Source organism: Lepisma saccharinum, chromosome 21 (assembly GCF_977018435.1).
Source record: "Lepisma saccharinum chromosome 21, izLepSacc3.1, whole genome shotgun sequence".
Classification (NCBI taxonomy): domain Eukaryota; kingdom Metazoa; phylum Arthropoda; class Insecta; order Zygentoma; family Lepismatidae; genus Lepisma; species Lepisma saccharinum.
In genome coordinates this window covers 48,317,454-48,339,101 of record NC_139249.1, presented here as the reverse complement: position 1 = coordinate 48,339,101, position 21,648 = coordinate 48,317,454, and the positions used below count along the sequence as shown (strand labels likewise).

Below are 21,648 nucleotides of genomic sequence, written 5' to 3'. Positions count from 1 at the left end.
TTGAAAGGTGAAGTAGTAAATTCTCTTTTGTAACATTCTACCAATTCAGAAATTCGGCAATCGAGGGAGCACATACATCTCTCAGATTAAACACCAAGGTAAATACTACCAGATTATCTACTATTTCTTAATATTAAATGCTGGTATATTCTTACACTATGACTTAGTATATTTGCACCTTCTATACTGGTAATAGACAACAAGATTATGGTTGAGATATTAACATATTAATTTTAGAATATAATGGAACATAGAAATATTTTAACAGTTAACAACGTTCATCAAATTTAAATAGTATAATAACAAAACATATTTTATAAAGATTCCAAAATTATCTAAAAAAAAAATATGTGAAATTATACATTTGTGATTGCCTCCTTGCTTTTTGTTTATATCAATATTCTTTCGAACAACATATTTTACAACATACGTCAGGACTCTTGTTGCCATGTGAATTGCATTTGGTTATGCAAAAACTCAGCTTCTCTATTTAAAAATTATTTTAATTTTAAAGAAGGCACAATGGGGAAGTATGAACCATACTTATGCGGGATCACCCTTTTGTCCCAATATTGAACACAGTTGTTGAATTTGTCACTTGCGGAAACTGCAACGAAGTAAGCAAAAATATAGTACATGGGGAAAATTCTTCAACAGATCACATCCATAAGCGTACACAACATACAATGTGTGAACTGAGATGATCCATGCAAAATTGCAACCCACGCAATAAATAAATGTTTACTATCAGCATTAACAGAAGTGTTGACACTTGCCCACATTCAGTGCACCAAGGGAACAATTATTCACTAATGCACAATAATATTCCAATATTTCACACTTTTGGTGTGATTAACCCTTTTCCAGGGTTGACATTTTGCCCAACCCGGATGTTTTATTTTTTTTTTTTTCAGATAAAACCTGACCAAAACTGGGTTTTATTGTTTTTCTTTAAGGTTATGTTTATAAATATATATATATTTTAAAAATGAAATACATTTCTCCCTGATAGTAATATATTGGAACATTGAATTTGTATTGTTTTAGTTCACTGAATCAAAAACTTTAATATTTTCTGTTAACATAGTTAAGAATTGACAATCAAGGTCTTCTCACACCTTGAAATGATTATAAACTAAAAACATACATAACCTGTGCCATACATAATAGACCATTGAGGGCCAGGCCTACCTACCAACTGCCGGCTGCACTCCCACCTGATTCTGAGGTGGGAGATCTGGGGTGACGTGTGGTTAGAACGATTAAAACCCCCAGTCATCGTTGAAGGTTTTCATGATCGGGGTATGCTACTCATTCATAGCTCCCCCAATTTAATCATGACTGTGAGTGTTCATACACAGGCTGAAATCTCAGGAGAAAAATTACATTTCCCCAAGGAGACTCAAACCTACACACGTCCTATAGCTGGAGCCCAAAAGCATGACCACATAGCCAAAGATGATTAAGTTATCTAAAATACTATATTCTGAAAAAATTGACCAACAGTTTGATTCTACTCTTGCTGGATGGCGTAATAGTTAATGTATCTATGATAATTCCCAGTATTGCAATTCTTGCTGGATGGCGTAATAGTTAATATATCTATGATGAGTTCGCAGGGTTGCGCATTGCAATACTGTACCAATACTTGATAGCTTCGGTGGTTTAGTCAACCTCTGTGGCAGAGTGGTTTTCATAGCACACTGCAATGCCAGGGGTCCAAGGTTCGAATCCTGGTTCGGACATGGATGTTTGTGTTTGTTCCAATGAGAATACAGAGAAAATAGAGAGAAAACGAGGAATACTACTGCTTAGGGGTATTACTTTTATTACAAATGTAAAAAAAAAAATAGAAGACAGGCTGTCCAACTGCCATGCAGAAGACCCGGGTTTGAATCTTGGGGTGGGTGATCCAAGGTCGGAATTTTTCCAGTTTTTGTCCCTCCATAAAGCAGCTCTGGAACTGACCCATCCTCAAATCAATGGGTCGTGGGCGGTAAAGGCCGCTGGAGGTTGGTTGTGATTACCACCTCCAAAATGGCAGAGATCAAGAATATGTCATGTCCTACAGTCATATCCCCTCAAGCCTTCATAGCACAATGCTATGTGTATGGGGAACTTTACCTTTACCTTCTATACAACATACGGTAGCTGCACACACACTTTTAAATATGCTTCAATACACTTTGATCACAGTTGTGTTTTCCCATTATTTTTGTGGATGTTTCAAGTTAAAATATCTCCTCCGTGTATTACCCATTCCAAAATTTTAAGGCTGATATATCTTATTGTCTTCGCTGCTTTCATCCAAATGGAATACCATATCCATTCTCCAAAATATCTGGTTGCTATGGAACTAACAGTTCCCATGAAAAAAAATAATTAGTGACTCCCAATTTGGATCCTAACATACATATGCACTATATTTAAAAATAAATATCTGTCAAGCCATATGCCCTAAAATATTTAAGTCTCTTTTCATAATGTCCAGAAATGTACTTTACACAGATATTTGAAAAATGGTTTCAACAAATGCAAATGCAAAATTAAATCATTTCCTGGGTGTATCTATTGTGACATGGATTTCAGTTTAAAAACTATAAATTTGCTGCAGATATCCTGGTCTCAAAATTGGTGACATTCCCCCACCCTTCATACCCCCCCCCCCCCCATATTACATAGTTTTTATTAAAAACATCAAGCTCAAGTAATGTCCTAACGTAGCTGAGACTTGGGTTTCTTAATCTATGAAAATCTAATCTCAAATATTGGCATAACTTAAAACTCTCGAAAGGCACGTTAAATCAGTTTGTTGTCCACCATCTATATAAACATGATGACAATTTTCTCTTAAATACAATATGACACCAATCTTTAAGTTATCTTGTAACTATAAAAATTGCAACTCAAAAGCTTGACATTTATGGCAAAATGTATGTTTGCGATTTTAGCACCACTCCTCTCCTAAACTATGAAATATCATTTTAAAAGTTTTACTGCAAAATTGCGGACCAATGAATTATCTACAATGACTGACAGTTTAGTTCCTTATGCTCTGAAAATGTATTGTATACAGTTTCGGGGAAAAAGAGAGCATGGTACAGAGCGTGCATGCAACATGAGGAAAATTAGTTTTTCATTCACCATCTTGAAACACATCCTTTAATTTCACTCACATGTAATACTTTTGCAGTCTATCAAGTTTCTAGCAACAGAAACATGTTATCATGGTCACTAACTAGATGACTTGTCTTTCTTTGCCCTTCAACCCCACCCATTCTCGCCCTAAATTGTGCATTATTTTTTGATAATTTTATTGTGAATTTGCATTGCAGGTAATCTCACAATGCTCCTGAAAGTTTATGCACAAAGCTGGAAATTGCAGTCTATAAAAAGATTTGAAAATGTCAAAAATGGTCAAAATATGCAAGTATACGTATGCATTACATTTACTTGAGAGCCCTACACCCTCTATTTTCAAGGGGAATAAAATCAAATTGTGGTACATTATGAGAGTGCTCAACTTCTTGGGTATAGAGCTCCTAAGCACAAATAACATTGATCCTACCTGGGCAAGAAACCCATTACATTAAATCAATGCACTGAACTGGAGGGAGGGGGGGTCACTGTGTCAGTGCAAGGCTTTGGAAAGAAAGCAGAACATTTGCACTATACTAAATTTTGTAAAAATTGATTGTCACGGGTGAAACTATGTGGCTTGCCCAAATACGGAAGTGACTGATATCTAAAGTGCTACCACATTTCAAAATTATAAGCTTTGTTTGTTCAACGTTTTATCTAAATATTTCAGACCCTTTTGATTTTTGTTTCTTGGATATATGTTTGTATTATTTGTGTTAAAAGCCTATTTCAAGCATGATTTGAGAAAAATATTCTGGAAAAAACCCACTGTGACTTGTATCACGTTAATTATTTTGAGCATTACAAACTTGGCTAAGCCTTTATTTGACAAGTTTTCTCAAACTGTTGACAATTCTAGAACCTCACAATTATTTAAAGCAATAATTTACATTATTTTCTGGAACAAAAAAAAAAAAACATTTTGAGTGGGTTTTTTTGAGGTGGGTTTCTCTGGAAAAAAAAACACATGGGGAAAACTGGGCTGGGCCCACCCGGGCCAACCCTGGGCTTTTCACTTCCTATCATGGGCACATGATGTTATTGTGAAACCTCGGCATAATTGGGCACAGCCAAAATCACTTCTTGCTTGCAATAATGCATACTCCTGAAGTTTGGTAACAAGGTCCTTACGTCCAGTCCTCATTGACAAGATACGGAAGGTAGATTTCTGAAGTAGACATAATTACACGTCGTGGTCCTTCTACACGTAAAATAAATGTCCTGCTCTCTGGATACGTATCACAAGCAATCTGGTCCCTCTATTTATTCTTTGGACAAAATGGAATGTTGCATCAGATCTCCAACAGATCACAATATCAAAAAATACATCTGCAAATTTCTCAACCGAATTCTTTCATACATCAAGCACACAATGTAGTTAGTAGCGGGCACCAATTCTCAGCCATCCCTTGAAGTCCCAGTAGAAAATCAAGAGTATATATGTCCCAGTAGAAAATCAAGAGTATATATGCTGTGCGAATCTAGTTCGTATTGTATCGGCGTATACACTGGCAATGCATGGTGCAAGTCAATAACGCGATTGTAGTTCCTACCCAATGTCTGTTGAGCAGGTATTCAAACATAACACTGTGAGTCATCTCTTCCCTCGATTAGAAGCAAGGATGCTGGTAGGCAGACATCTATGAGTTTGCCAGGAAATTACATGTAACAACTGAGTAACGATACTCCCAAACCTACTTAGAGGTGGAGGGAGAGCCGAATTATGATGAGTTTTTACGACATTATTTTAATGAAAATAAATAAGGCTTTTTATAATGCAAGAAAATCGTCACAACCAATAACAAATATAAAGCATATTCTTGAAGAAATTTCCACCCCACAAATTGGAAACAAATTCAAATATGTCACTCTTTCATACATGTAATCAACAAACAATTAAATTTGAAATAAAAAGAACTCAAACATTTTTGTTCAAGAGAAGTAGCATGTTAATCGTACGAGAAATGATGTGCTAAATGCCACCAGTGGTCACAGCGGTTCTGAAGAGGTTCAATAAAAACATGTATCTGATTAAAATGAAAATAATTGAGTAAGCCTTCTCTCCTTGGATTGTATTACACCAACTCAAGTGTAAAAACAAGCCCATCTTGATGAAAATGGCAGCAGAATCACAGGGTTAGTCCAAAGTCTGATCAATCCCCCCCAAGGATTACAGACGTGACTGTAAAATGTTCTTATTTCTGATTGTACACCTATTCAAGGTTGCCCATGAATGAACTTATACCCTTAAAGAATGGATAGTAGCAAGCATGTTGAATCATGAATAACATCACACAGGAAAATCAATTATAGGCATTCAAAATAATTGCACAACATGATTTAATGAACCTATTAACCCAGGGGAGGTTAGTACTATTTATGTCATCAATCTATATTCATGCATCCCTCTGTCTGCATGCTCTGTCTTATCCAAGGGCAAAGTGTTATTAACCAGAAAATGAAGCTTATAATACTCGAAATAATTAATGTGGTACAAGTCACAGTGGTTTTTCTCAGAACATTTTTTTCAAATCATGCTAGAAATAGACTTTTAACACAAATAATACAAACATATATCCAAGAAACAAAAATCAAAAGGGTCTGAAATATTTAGATAAAACATTGAACAAACAAAGCTTATAATTTTGAAATGTGGTAGCACTTTAGATATGAGTCACTTCCGTATGTGGGCAAGCCACATAAGTTTACCTGTGATGATCAACTTTTACAATACATTTTTCCATGTATAATACATTACAAAGGAGAATTATGTAGGTAGGTAGGTACTAAAGTAAATACGAACACTTTCATATTTTGACAATTTTTGACATTTTCAAACCTCTTTAGACTACAATTCCGAACTTTGTGCATAAAACTTTCCAGAGCATTGTGACTATACTTGCACTGTAAATTCACAATAAAATTATCGAAACATATGCACGATTTAGGAGGAGCATGGGTGGAGTGGATGGGCAAAGAAAGTCAAGTTATCTACTTAGTGACCATGAGAACATGTTTCTGCAGCTAGAAAACTTGACACACTGCAATGGTATTACATGTGAACAGAGGCGTGGCGTGCATGTAACCGGTGTTACCGCAGGTAACAGCAAAATCTAAAGAAATTAAAAAGTTATTTTTCTCAATAAAATAACAACATTGTTAAGTAAGTTAACTGACAGCGTTGCAGTTGAATGTATATTGCACAGGACATTTTTCCTGCAGCCAACATAAGCGAAGAGACAGGCCGTTCCGCTACTCTCAAGAGGCAACAAGAGGAAAGGGCACCCGCCAATGCAAGGGAGCACCGGGGAAAGATTTGGAGGCAAGTGTGTTAGGGGGTTATTCATATGCCTGTTTAGGGGCCCTGTTGCCGCTGCAGCCTACAGGATCAGCAAGTGTTGTCACATTGGATTTCCAGAAAAGAGCTAAATCACCTAAAACGGGGATACTATTTCTCTGAAGCAACAAGAGCCAGACTGCAAAGCCAAAGCTGGATTTAACTACAACTGAGACCATTTAGTAATAGGACGAAAAAATAAGTTCTTGATGAGATTCGTGATTTGGACAAACCTTGCTCCAAAAAACTAAGTTGGCAACAGTAGTACGTGCATCTGGACTTCCCTTCCACCACTGGAGGAGGGGAATTCTGTCATCTGTTCAATGCAGAAACGTCAAACTGACCCGAATGTGTGGTTCTTCTTCCCCTTTCCACCTCTTTGCAAAGAAACAGAGATGATTTTCAAGGCTTGACTCACTGGATTTTCGCGGTAACTCTCTCATGAGTGGTAGTTCTTTCTAGGAGTGATTGTGGCTAAATAAATCATTGAGCGGACTGCAAAAAAGGGTGGAGATGATAACGTCTGATGGCCGGTAACACTTTTGAAAAAGTCACGCCACGCCACTGCATGTGAGTGAAATTGAACAATGTGTTTCAAGATGGTGAATGAAAAACTGATTTTCCTCATGTTGAAGGCACGCTATATACCATGCTTTCTTTTTCCCCAAAACTGTCTACAATACATTTTTGGAGTATCAGGAACTAAACTCAGTCATTGTAGATAATTCGTCGGTCAACAAATTTGCAGTAAAGCTTGTAAAATTATATTTCATAGATTAGTAGAGGAGTGGTGCTAAAATCGCAAACATACATATTCCCATAAATGTCAAGCTTTTGAGTTGCAATTTTTAGAGTTACAAGATAACTTAGAGGATTGATGTCATATTTTACTTGAGAAAAAATTGTCATCATGTTTAAAGATGGTAGACGACAGACTGATTTAACATGCCTTGCGAGAGCTTTAAGTTATGCAAATATTTGAGGTTGGATTTTCGTACATTAAGAAAACCAAGTCTCAGCTACATTAGGACATCACTTGACAGTGAAGTTTTTAATAAAAACTCTGTAATATAATGTGTGGTTTAGGAAGGGTGGGGGAAAGTCACCAATTTTGAGACCACGATATCTGTATCAAATTTAGAGTTCTTAACCTGAAATTCATGTCGCATATAGATACAGCCACAGAATGATTTTATTTTGCATTTGTTGAAAACATTTCAACATGGCGGATGAAAAATTGATTTTTTATATTCTGAGGTAGCTCCAAATTCTGATGCCACTTTCAAATATCTGCCTAAACTAAATTTTTGGATATAAAGAATGGAGACTTAAATATTTTACGGTATGTTTTAAGCTGCTTGACAAAAAATTTCTTTAACAATATAGTGCATATGTATGTTGGGATCCAAATGGGGACACTAATGTTTTGTCCATGGGAACTGTTAGTTTCATAGCAACCAGATATTTTGGAGGATTGAAATGGTATTCCAATTGGATGAAATCAGTCAAGACAATAAAATATGTCAACCTTATCATTTTGGCATAGTTAATACACGGAGGAGATATACAGGGTGATTACAAATGATTCATCGGGTTTTGACGTCTTATACATTCAAATATATAATGCCCACCCTTTTGTACTAATATCCAATGAAAAGAGCATATTTTAAACTTTTGTTTATGTCATTGCAAGTTTCATTGTGATGCACCAGGTGGCAGGGTGATAACAGTTTGCAAAATGGCGACTAATCAACAGAATGCATTTTGTGTGTTGCAATATGAGAAGACTGAAACCGTTACTACCGTGCAGCATGCGTTTCGAAGACAGTACAGCATACAGCCACCAACCCACCAAAGCATTCTGCGGTGGTATCGACAGTTCAAGGACACAGGTTGCCTCTGTAAAGGAAAAAGCTCCGGACGACCAGGTGTTGCAGTTGAAACAGTGAAGTGTGTCCGAGAGGCATTCCTTCGTAGCCCAAAGAAATCTACACGTCGTGCAAGTCACGAACTGGGCATTCCTCAGCCAACTTTGTGGAAGATTCTGCGCAAGCGATTACATCAGAAACCATATCGCATACAGCTGCGGCAACGTTTACGGGCAAGTGACAGCACCATCAGACGCAACTTTTGTGAACTTTTCCAGGAAGCAATGGAAGATGACGAATTTACCCCCTGACTAGTGTTCAGTGATGAGACAACGTTCCACGTAAACGGTCACGTGAATCGTCACAATGTCCACATATGGGGCACGGCAAACCTCCATGTTACAGAGGAGATTGAAAGATATTATCCAAAGGTGAATGTCTTCTGTGCTGTTTCACGTAGCAAAGTGTACGGGCCCTACTTTTTCCCTGGGAAAACTGTGACGGGTACAATGTACCTACACATGTTGCAAGACTGGTTGTTTCCTCAACTGATAGCTGATATCCCCAACTTCATATTCCAACAAAACGGAGCTCCACCTCATTGGCATAGAGTAGTGGGTCGCAATCTCAACGAGGAACTTCTAAACCGTTAAATTGGGCGCTTCTCTCAGGATGATTTGGCACTCTTCAGGTGGCCCCCAAGGTCTCCTGACCTTACAGTTTGTGATGTTTTTCTTTGGCGATACGTGAAGGACAATCTTTACGTACCACTTTCGCCGACAACATTCCCTGAACTCCAGGATCGCATCACTGCTGCGATGGTGAGCATTGACAGGGACATGCTCGAACGTATATGGGTGGAACTTTACTACCGCATAGATGTTTGAGGAGAGCACACAGAACATTTGTAATGATGTGTAAGAAACTTGAAAATGTGCTTTTCATACAATGTATCATTCACTATTTTTTATGCAATACTTTGTGCAATACATTCATCCAAAACCTGATGAATCATTTGTAATCACCCTGTATAAACTTGAAACATCCACAAAAATAATGAGAAAACACAACTGTGATCAAACTGTATTGAAGCAGATTTAAAAGTGTGTGTGTGTAGCTACCATATGTTATATAGTAGGTAAAGGTATAGTTCCCTGTGCATATAGCACAGCACCATAAAGGCACATTCAGGGGATATGGGGGCAGGGCCCGACATACAAGGTCCATTCTGAAAGTATTCGAACTGTCCGCAGCATGGCGCGAGAATCGGTCGAGTGTTCGGGTAAGCTGCACCAGGTGGCAGTGGGGACCTTAACCTTCAAAACAAGGCATCACTCAGTTGCCTGCGAGCAGTGGTTGAGGTGCAATCGCTCGTGTTGTGTACACGGAAAAAATGTCGTGTCGAGAGTTTGCAGTTGGTGGATTTGGTGAAAAAGGAGCGCACTTTGGAACAGCGCTACGCTGTGAAATTTTATGTTAAATTGAAAAAAAACTTTACGGAGACTATAACCATGCTACAGGAGGCTTACGGCAAGGAAGTGATGTCCCACATGCAAGTTTACACATGGCACATGGCGTTCAAGGAAGGATGGGAGGTGGTCGAGGACGAACAACGCTCAGGGAGGCCGTCCACGTCAAAATCGGAGAACAATGTGGCCCGTGTCAAAGCTCCGTTAGACAAAGACAAGCGTTTAAGTTTCCAGATAATTGCAGAGGAGGTGGGGTGGGACTGGCGAAAACGCAAGTTTTAGAAATTGTTACCCAAAACTTGAACATGCGCAAAATCTGTGCAAAAATGGTTCTGAAGATTTTGACGGACGATCAAATGCAGTGTCGTGTGCGAATTGCCCGCGGAATTGTGGAACGTGTGGACGGTGACGAAACATTTCTCGAACGAGTGATAACCAAGGATGAAACCTGGCTATTCGAGTATTACCCCGAAAGCAAGAGACAAAGTTCAGAATGGCACACCCCCACGTCCCCTCGTCAAAAGAAGGCCGGGATGTCAAAATCAAAGGTGAAGACAATGCTCCTTGTCTTTTTCGACACGAAGGGGGTTGTGCTCAAAGTGTTTGTACCTGCTGGGACCACCGTGAATGCAGCTTACTACAAAACAGTGCTTCAGCATCTCCGACAGAGGGTCCAGCGCGTCCGATCTGACATCACCGACAGGTGGGTGCTTCACCACGACAACTCGCCGGCTCACAGAGTGCTGTTGGTAGGTGAGTTTTTTGCCAACTTACACGTGGTAATGCTGCCTCATCCCCCTTACAGCCCGGACTTGGCACCGGCCGACTTCTTTTTGTTTCCCAAGATCAAAAGGGTGCTCAAGGGGAAGCGTTTTGCATCAATTGAAGAGGTTCAAGCTGCCACGACCGCAGCATTAAAGAGAGTGTCAGTCAAGGACTTCCAGGACTACTGTGAACAGTGGAAAAGTCGCTATACTCGATGTATTGAGGCTGAAGGTGCCTACATTGAAGAATATTGACAGCAGCTGTAATTGTCATCAATACATTGTTTGCAAATAAATAAGTTCGGATACTTTCAGAACGGACCCTGTATTCTTGATCTCGGCGATTTTTTAAAGGTGATGTGATCACAACCAAACTCCGGCTACTTTTACCCTCAGGACCCATTGATTTTAGGCTGTGTGAGTTTCCGAGCTGCTTTGTGCAGGGCAAGACTGGAAAAAGTCCAACCTTAGGTCACCCATGCCAAGATTCGAACCCAGGTCGTCTGCATGACAGTCAGCCAGCCTGTCTACTTTTTTTTACATTTGTAATAAAAGTAATACAGCAGTATTTTCTCAATTTTCACACACATGAATTTTCTCTATATTATTGATTGATTGATTTGCTTTTATTTTACTTCACTTCTTGTGGCACTTTTGTGAAGATGGGGATGAGTGATGATTTGATGAATGAGCACTTATACACATCCATGACTAGACCAGGATTCAAACCTGGGATCCCTGCCATCTTGGCGCAATCTGCCAACCACTCTGCCATGGGGGCCAGCTCTCTGTATTATCATTGGAACAAACACAAACATCGACGTCAAAACCAGAATTCGAACCCGGGGCCCCTGGTATTGCAGAATTGCAACAACTCCCCAACGGAGGTTTACTAAACCACCAAAGTTATCAAGTATTAGTATAGTATTGCAACCCTGGGAACTGATCATAGATATATTAACTATTACGCCATCCAGCAAGAGTAGAATCAAACAGTTAGTAAAATAGCACTGTGGCTGTGAGGTCATGCTTTAGGATCTGCCTGACAGACATGTGCAGGTTTGAGTCTCATTGGGGAAATGTAACAGCTTTTCTCCTGAGATTTCGGCCTGTGTATGAGACTGGTGAACAGTCACCATCATGATTAAATTGGGGAGCTATGAATGAGTAGCACAACCCGGTTATGAAATCCTACAACAATGACTGTGGGTTCATCGTGCTGACCACACGTCGCCCTGTAAGAGTAGGATCAGGTGGTAGTGTGGCCAGCAGTCGGTAGGTAGGCCTGGGCCCTCAATGGTCTGTTGAGGAACGGTTTATGTATGATTTCAGTTTAATCATTACAAGCTGTAAGACCTTGATTGTCACTTCTTAAATATGTTAACAGAAAATATTAAATAGTTTTTGATTCAGTGAACTAAAAAAAATACAAATTGAATGTTCCAATATAATACTGTTAGGGAAAATTGAATTTCATTTTTAAAATATATATATAAACATAACCTGAAAAAAAACAATGATACGGGCAAAATGCCACACACCCCACTCTCTCATCACTTGTCAGTTTGGCTCCAGGCCTAGCGAAAACAAGTTTTACTTTCGGACCTGATCGTATCCACCCAGTGCGACCTATACATTTTATATCCCTGATCTTTTTAACCAGCTGCAAGCTGTCCTGTTTGCCATTTTAGAATGGATCCTGCAGAAGATGAGAGGATTTTGACGCTGTGGGAGAGTGTAGGAAAGAATGAACGTAATTGATGATATTCAATGTTGGGAAATGGCTTACAGCTTATCCAGGGAAGAAAAGTGAGAATATGATGCATCCTAAAACAATGCAACATAGGGGAACAAGGAGAGGGAAGGGGAGGGTGAACAACCCAGACAGCCAAACAAGATACATCAATTGGTCATTGCACCTACTGTGACTGGCGTAAACACAGAAATGCAATGGTACATATCAATCATACATCATACATATATGACAGGAAAGGATGCCACACTGGAATCGATACCTGGTGGAGACATGTAATGGTTCGGATACAGTGAACATAAGAAATTTTAAAAAAACTAAAGTCTTTGGTGTGTTGTATGACAGGAAAAAGTCGATTAGTGCATACACAGACAATAAAATTATATGTTTTACCCTTAATATTATTTTGTTCCCAGTATGGGGCTTGCTCCCATATTATGTGATGAACTTGATTAAAAGTTTGCATGTTCCAAATGAGGAGGGGAGCACATTATGTAGCATTTGTTTGTTTGTCAATTTCATCAACATCTGCCGTAAACCTCTTTTGCGATTATTGATATTGCATGACAGTCGGAATACAATAGAGACTTTTTAGAATGAACATTTGAATTTCAGTCCATGTTTGTTGGAAATTCTTTGTCTTGGTCGGTTTGTAAGTACTGTAAATACATCTTACAACATTGCAAGTATCATTATTCTTTTGTACTTTGCTTAGGTAAGACTGTCAATTGACGCTAGTGGCAGCCCTGCCACGCGCCCATGGAAGTTAAGTCAGAGCAATCGTTTGCAGTGTTGGGTTGCTTAAATACACATTAGATTTTAAGCACTTAAGAACGCAAAAACTAAGCACTTTGGAGGTAATGCTTATGAGGAAAAGTTACTTGTTTTTGTGATATCTACCAGTACCCAAGTGTTGTTGAAGTGGTTTTGCGACACCACTTTCTACCAATACCGATACCACTTGTATTGGCCGATACCAATACATCACATCGGTATTAGCTCAGCCCTAATGCATATATACGTTTGTGTACTTCCTTGTAGGTGTGTAACAATTTAATTGTCCAATCTCAGCTCACTGCACCAGCAATTATACATGGAATCTCTGGATTACAAGATAACAATCTTGGCCACGATATTACCAAGGGAGAATTTGTATTTTTTTTTAAGTACAAGCATTTATGTTCCTACCATAAGTTGACCACATGTGGCATTTTAGATGGGACAGTGCCCTTTTTTTTAGTCTATGTCCCAATTTTTAAAAATCTAAAGTGGGATACCTTTCTGTGACAATAACTTATTGGTTTAGTTACAACACACTTTCTCTACTATTACATGTCTGTAATGTTGCAGTTATGTTGAACGTTGATGTGCGGACTTTGGTCGTTCCACATTCTGGGTAAGAAGAAACTTAAATTCTTCTAATTTTAAAGGCCTGCCTGGTTGGGGTGAAATGCATAGCACAATATAATGCATGTTATTTGCACAGTATTTAATAAATTTGTTTTCAAACATAAGCATTTATGACTACCCAGATCTCATATTAAAATGCTGCATTAGAGACCCTGGTGCTTTACTGTTCAGACACAAAAATATGTTCGCTAACCCTACAAAGGTAGTGTACGTAAATTTTACGTGGAAGTAGAGGTTAGTAGGATCCCCTCCCTCTCTTCTCCCTTCCAGGTGCTCCCCAAGACAGCAGTGCTTTCTCGTGTCAGTTGCCGACTGACCGGTATCGAATGCAGGTGGACTCTGCGTTCCTGTGTTGTACGTGGATATTTTTTCTAGAGCTTATACGCCAGTTTGATGTGTCCCTACCCTTAACGGCTTTGGTATGATTTTACAATACTGGACCCTTCTCCAAATTCCGTTCATATTTCACATACTCACTAATTTAGGGCACCCAATCATGAATCTGAAGTTAAAATTTGGAGCTCTCGTTGGAACTTTCAAAATAACATGTAGAAGGTTGTGACTTTACAATACGAAAAAAGGCATAATTTCATTAATAGCTCTAATACTCACTTATTATACAGGTAGAGTCCTGATGACGTATTTGCAGTTAAAATTTGGTTGTCATGTGTAGAAATTGTAAATTGACGTGCAGAAGTTGTAAAATGACATTGTAATTTACCACAATGATTTTCGAAACATCAACAACAATTGGAAACCATATTTGCTCATATGAACAAGTGAGGTTCGAATAGAAAGCAAGAAGGAAAGAAAGGATTGCATTCAGGATGGAACAATGGCAGAAGAGAGAATTGTTAATGTAATACAGTTGTATAAGTGGAGTGTGGAGGAAGAAGGGCATGCACTCATTAAGAAACTAATGTATTTTGGAGTTCTGCCTAAAGAAGGGAATTATATGTGTCCACGTGGGCACATATTAAATTTGAACAAGGATGATGCATCAATAGATAAGTGTTCACGGAAGTGTAAAGGGAAGATTGTGTTAAAGAAGAAAAAGTCACGGCGGTGCAATTACTCCGTATCAATTAGAAAGGAAACATTCTTCTGTAAATCAAAATTATCATTGTTACAATTATGCATTTTTGTCAATCTGTGGGCATCCAATTGCACATTAAACGTTATTTGTGATCAGGCTGAAATTGCATCTAAAACAGCTGTTGACAGGTCTTCATTTTGTTGGGAGGTTGTAGAGTACGAATTCTACAAAAATCGTGAGAAAACTGGAGGTGTCGGCAAAGTGGTAGAAATTGACAAGTTGAAGTTTGGCAGTAGAAAGTACCATGGGGTCATCGTGTTGAAGTGCAGTGGGTCTTTGGTGGAATTGAGAGAGGAAGTGGATGGTGCTTTCTAGTACCAGTCGAGAAGAGGGATGCTGACACCTTAGTGAATATAATTATGGACTGGATTCTACCAGGTACAACAATAATATCAGACTGTTGGAAGGCATACGATAACCTGAATGACAAAGGTTTTGAACATCTCAAGGTAAACCACACTGTGAGCTTCGTGGATGTGGAGACTGGGGCTCACACTAATACTATAGAATCGACCTGGAGGCATGCAAAAGTTAATCTAAATTCTTATGGCACGAAGAAAGTTTTCTTCTCAAGATACTTGGCCAAATACATGTTTCTGAAGAGGTGCAGTCAAATAGTTTTGGACCATACAGTTGACTTTTTCAGACTCGCCGGAATGTTATATAACCCCCTGAAAAACTGCAACCAGCCCGAGGAAAATGAGGGAAGTGAGAGTGACAACTCAGAAGGGGAAGAGTATGTGGAATGTGGACTAATTTAATTACAGGTTAGTTTGGTAACGGTGTAGGGAGCGTTCAGTTGTTCAGTAATCTGTGAGTTGTTGGTGGGAGTAAGATGGCGTCTTTGAAGGTAGGAAATGAAGTCATTTCGAAAGTTTTGCTTTGAAAAAAGCTATTTGTTTGTCACTTTCGGTTGGGTACATATTAATGAAGTCATTTCGAAAGTTTTGCTTTGAAAAAAGCTATTTGTTTGTCACTTTCGGTTCGGTACATATTAATAATACTAGGGTATTCATTCATATTTCGCATAGTCAATAATTTAGGACACTTAATGACGATTGTGTAGTTAAAATTTGTCGCTCAAGTGCTACGAAACTGACATTTTTTAATGGTGCCCACAACAAAAACCATTCCCGCATAGCCCCACAAACCATTCATGGTAAGGTTATGTTAGGCGAACATAGTTAAAATTTAGAATATATATATTTTGTTCTTAAAGTATTCAAAACTGACATTTTTTAATGGTGCCCCACAACAAAAACCATTCCCGCATAGCCCCACAAACCATTCACAATAAGGTAAGGCAAACATAGTTAAAATTTAGAATATATATATTTTGTTTTTAAAGTATCCAAACCGCAAAATCTTCCGATAAATAATGAGCAATCGTGCATTGCCAGTTGCGATCACGGACCACCTTTTTTTTTGCAAATCCAACACAAGAGCACCAAATTTTAACTTCAGATTCGTGATTAGGAGCCCTAAATTAGTAAGTATGCGAAATATGAACGAAATTGGAGAAGGATACGGTATTGTAAAATCGCTTCATGGCTTTTTTCATACACTCAAGTCTGACGTATCGCTACCTTTGATGGGTGTTTGAATGTTTGAGTACAGTTTGCATTGTTTTCTGTGTTATGTCAAGTAATTGGAAGACTAAAACAATGTCAAACGTTTTGGGCAGTGAAGATGCAATATTGGCTGCTCTCGACGAGGCAGAAGAAAGTTCCGAAGTCGAAGTAAATTCCAATTTCAATTGTTTTATGATTTCTCCTAGCACAAAGACTAATTATTGTAGAATCTTGAAAATCATTGTCACACGAAATTTGAACCTTCCTTAAAGTAATGAGCACTGTTTGGAATCGAAAAAAGTGGTAACGATTAGATAAGCCGGAGAGACATTTCTTGAAATTTACAGGAGAAAAGACGAGAAAGTACTTATGGAATTGAGTTCTTGTGGAATTTCTGAAGCCGGGGAAGTTGTTTCTTCGAATCGTGCAACTTATTTGGCCTGTAAGGTATTTTTCGTCATTCATGCATCTCCGTTCCACGATAGCTCGTGCCACCATTGCCGTCGACTATGTGAATTGAATGTTCCATGCATTCGGTTATGTAACCCCCTGACAGTGTAGCAACCACGCGGTAGTTTGACAAGATGAGGGGTCAAGGTTGCGTTGTGAAAAGGTAGCATGCAAGGAGCGATTTTACAATACAGGGAATTTCTCCATTTTGTTTGAAATTCGGCATACTCACTAATTTTGGCCCCCTAATCACGAATCTGCAGTCAAAATTTGGCGCTCACACGTGGAAATAGCAAAATAATCGAAATTAAGTTCTTATTTCCACACCCTCGATTTCCGAATTTCCCGCCGGTTCCGGGCTCAGCCCCTGGGGTAATCGACTTACCGCCCCCAACCGCTATCGCGGCCCCGCCTATATCTATAGACTCCCTGTTAAGGGCATGTTAGAAATTGGCCGGATTCACCTGCCCCCAAATAAGCGCCAAATTTATACGTGGTCGCCAAATTTTGACTGCAGATTCGTGATAGGGGGCCAAAATTAGTGAGTATGCCGAATTTCAAACAAAATGGAGAAATTCCCTGTATTGTTAAATGATACCTCAAAGGAGAACTGCACAGTCTTGATTACCACACCAAAATTAGTAACTACACCGAATTTCGAACAAATTGCATACATTTCAGTTATTCTAACTAACGTAACCTATCCTTACCGTCAATAAATCCTGGAAGAAACATGTAATCCACACTTTTCAAGATGCCATTTTCTCACATCCAAATGAACGCTCCATGCAATTCACAGATTACATGCAATTCGTATAACTATTCGTACAACACTAGGAAGAGCACCGTTGCCAAACTTACCTCTATTCGAAGCCGCAATCCACAACATCTTCTCCCTCCACACTGTCATCGTCACTATCGCCATTCTCCTCCGAGCTTATTGGATTATACAAAATTCCAGCAAGTTTAAAAAATTCCAAAGTCCGATCCGCCCGTAATTCAAGGCACCTTTTCATAAACATGTATTTGGCAAGATATCCAGCGAAAAAAATTTTCTTCGTTCCAAATGCATTCAAGGTGACTTTGGCTTTCCTCCACGTGGACTCTATAGTATTAGTGTGCGCTCCAGAGGCTTCATCAACGAAGTTGATGCTGTGGTTGACCTGTAGGTGTTCGTAACCCTCATTCTTTAGCTGGTCATACGCTTTCCAACAGTCCGAAATTATGGTAGTTCCGGGCAAAATCCACTCCTTAATAACTGATATTAAGGTCTCAGCGTCTCTCTTCTCCACAGGCACCAAAAAACATCGCCCACTTCCTCTTTCCACACCTCCAAATACCCATTGTCCTTCCACTCGATGTCCACGATGGTATTTTCTTTTTCCGAACTTAGATTCATCTATCTCTACAATCTTCCCCACACCTCCAATCTTTTCACGTTCCTTATCAAAGTAATGTTCTACCACTTCCCTGCAGAACGATGCCCAATCAACACCTGTTTTCTCGGATATTTCTGCCTCCTCGCATATGATATTTAAGGCACAATTAGCAACCCATAGCCTTACAAAAATGCATATTTGCAACAAGGTCAACTTCGACCTTGCGAAAAATGTTCCTTTTCGTATTGAAACAGAGTAATTGCACGGCGTGGATTTCTTCTTCCTGCACTTAACCTTCGTGCTGCACTTCCATTTGTACTTGTCAATTGTCGTACTGTCTTTATATAATTGCAGAATGTGTCCCCTTGGACACTTGTAACTCCCTTCTTTCGGAAGAACACCAAAACCCATTAATTTCTTTATCAACCCACATCCATCATCTTCCGTACTCCATTTCAATAATTGAACCACATTCACGATCTTTTCGCTGCTTTCCGCCTCCATTCTGCTACGATCAATGATACCCAAATGAGAAAGTAAGAATACGGCAACGCTGTAGACACAGCAACAAGTATGCAACGAATACCGAACCTCACTTGTCAACATCAAATATGGCTACAACAGTAGTGTATTGACAACCATACCGGTGTTAATTCCACATAATTCAGGAATTTCTATACGTGAGCGCCAAATTTTAAGTGCAGATTCGTGATTAGGAGACCCAAATTAGTAAGTAACCGAAAATTCAAACGAATTGGAGAAATTCCCTGTATTGTTAAATTATACCACATGCAATACATTTAAGTGTAGTGAAAGTTGATTTTTTTTAAAATTTATTTTTCTAAATTTACCTAACCTAACTGAACCTAACCTAATCTTCCGTGAATGGTTTGTGGAACAATTTTTGATTCAAAACGTTTTGTGAATAGCTTATGTGGCATTTATAGGTTCACAGGTTTGGAAACACTGCACATCAGCTGACGACAGACAACATGAGTCGAGATTTGGCCGCCGAATGAGCAACGACAAATAAATAATTATAATGTTAAAAATAACGTGTTTTTCATGGGAAAAAAAAGTGATCCGAATTTGAAAAATGTTCTGCTATGCATATGAGGTACGTAGAAATGATTTTTATTTGAAAAGAAAAACGAGTTAAATGTGTCTCCGGCTTATCTAACTGGTACCAAAAAAATTATTTATGTTGAAAAAAAAAATTCAAAATTACCTTTCGCACTTCTCATGGACAAGATATTCTTCGTCGACAAGTGACAGTAAATATCGTAGAAGCGTGGGAATGAATCTAGAAGTAAATCAGAACCTTAGTAGAATGCATTTAGGGACTTTATTTTAATGCTAAGGGAACCAAACCTAACCTGCCTGACCTAACCACGAACGCATATATTGAACAAAACCTTAAGTAATCGCTAAAACTCCGCAGTATGTGTTAACAGACGCACATCGAAATCAAACCATGTAAAAATTGCATTCGTAGCATGATGAAATCGCAATAAAACAAACGGAACTTGGGCTTAAAAGTGCAAGGAGAAACAATGAAGGGCAATAATGGGTTTGTTTGGAATACGAACAAGAACAAGGGAAAGACACCAGCCAAAAATGTTATATATAGGCCATGACCCACAGCAGCAAACAACTCCCATCAAGCCACCTCCTCTGGAATATTTTGAACTGCTTTTTGTGCCGAAATTCTTGAGACTATTCTTCTATATACCAATGAACAAATAAAATGTACCCTAAAAAGAATATAACAACAAATGGGCATTACAGTATCATCATTTGTCCTTCGTTATAGCCTACTGACGTGTCACTACATTTAACGTACGTACATGCCGAGAACCATACCTTTCTAGCGTTAATAGTACTCAATTCATACTTCAAGTTGGCACTGTACATTTCTCACTTAGTGTTTCTGTTCTGTAACAAAATATATATCCTTCTTGAGTTATTTAGCATAGCTAGCATAGCCAGTTACCTGTATCGGAATCCATGTTGTAAACACACAGTATGGCCAGGTCGAACTATTGCTGAACAGCGACAAAGTAGGAAATTTTCTGGACGGGAAATTTTCCCGAAGCTGGAAATCTCAAATTCTACACGTCATTTTCACTTTAAAAGATTGTTTTTGAATTTCTGGTACAAAAACTAACAATTTCAGATAATTTCCAGACATTTATAATGCAAAAATCGTGGAGGATTAACGACTTTTTAAAATGGCCATTCGGTATTTCCCGATTGCTCGGAATCCCGTAAAGTCGGGATCGGGACGAGAATTTTTTTTCCCGATCCAGGTCCCGACATTTTGGGATCCAAGGGGTGTGCGGGACAGAATTGTTTTCGTCGGTACGGGAATTTTTTTTAAATCCCGACATTCGGGACGGGAAAAATTCGTAATTTCCCGACGGACGGGAAATGTCCGAAATTTCACAACGCTTTTGAAATCTCGAATCCTACCCGTCATTTTCACCTTAAATTTCTGGAATAAAAACTAATGGACCGTGTTAAAAATTTAAACATAAACATTGGTGAGGTCTTGCACTGTCCTCCCGGAACTTCCGGTTTCGGGCAGTTCCCATTGTTTCCAGTACAGATTCACCGGCATACGAAGTAAGAAATGGGCGCTTGTTTTCATCAATTGTGCGACGATAGTCAAGAAAGGTATTTGTTTAACTTCTACTATGAAGGAGTGGACGTCAAGAATCCGTCGGATGATCTGCAGAGCAGATTATTAAAACACTCCGGATAAAACCATAGAGCAGTTAGGGAGTAGAGGATTACCCCACATTTAAACCTCGCTGCGCTTTGAAATTGCATTTCCATCGGTGGCCAGTAGATGGCGCGGCCGTCTTCTTTTGCTGTTTCCAGCACAAATTGGGGGGAGAGCTCTTTCGGTGACAGTCACGTGGGTTTCAAACTTCCTTATTTGTCAGATCTCTTGTATCCCAGCAAGGCTGTTACCAATGGCAAGGGCTTTTTCGCTGGTTCCCTTCCAAGCACCGCTGTTAGGGGTGGGGTGAAGAGATGGGATGGATGATGCCTGCGTTTCCGCCACCGCAAAGTTCTTCGGAATCTTTTACTCGAAAGTAAGGTTGCCTTTCCTATGCAATCGTTAACAGATTCTTTGAGTGTTTATTTGAAGGCGAAATTGGGAATGTAGACATTTTCAACTGGCGCCTGAATTTTCAAATTCAGTTCTCAAAAAATATATCATTTTCGCTTGTTGAAATAACGAGTACAGTGTGTGTTTTTTCTATATCGTGTATCATTAAATCAGAATAACAACCATACCAATAAATTCTTCAGATTTACTTGAAAGAGGCCTCCCCGATGGCGCAGTGGTAACGTCGCCTTGTAATCAAGGTGTTCGGGGTTCGATACCCGGTGGAGGCACA

General features: G+C 39.0%; 1 protein-coding gene across 1 annotated transcript in view; it reads right to left on the bottom strand.

The window, feature by feature from the left end:
* Positions 1-20,261, bottom strand: part of LOC146004167 (uncharacterized) — a 125,251-nt gene extending 104,990 nt beyond the window's left edge. Inside the window, exon 1 of the mRNA XM_083142834.1 lies at positions 20,232-20,261. The gene's annotated coding sequence lies outside the window, so the exon portion shown is untranslated. The remainder of the gene's footprint in view (positions 1-20,231) is intronic.
* Positions 20,262-21,648: the final 1,387 nt, after the last annotated feature.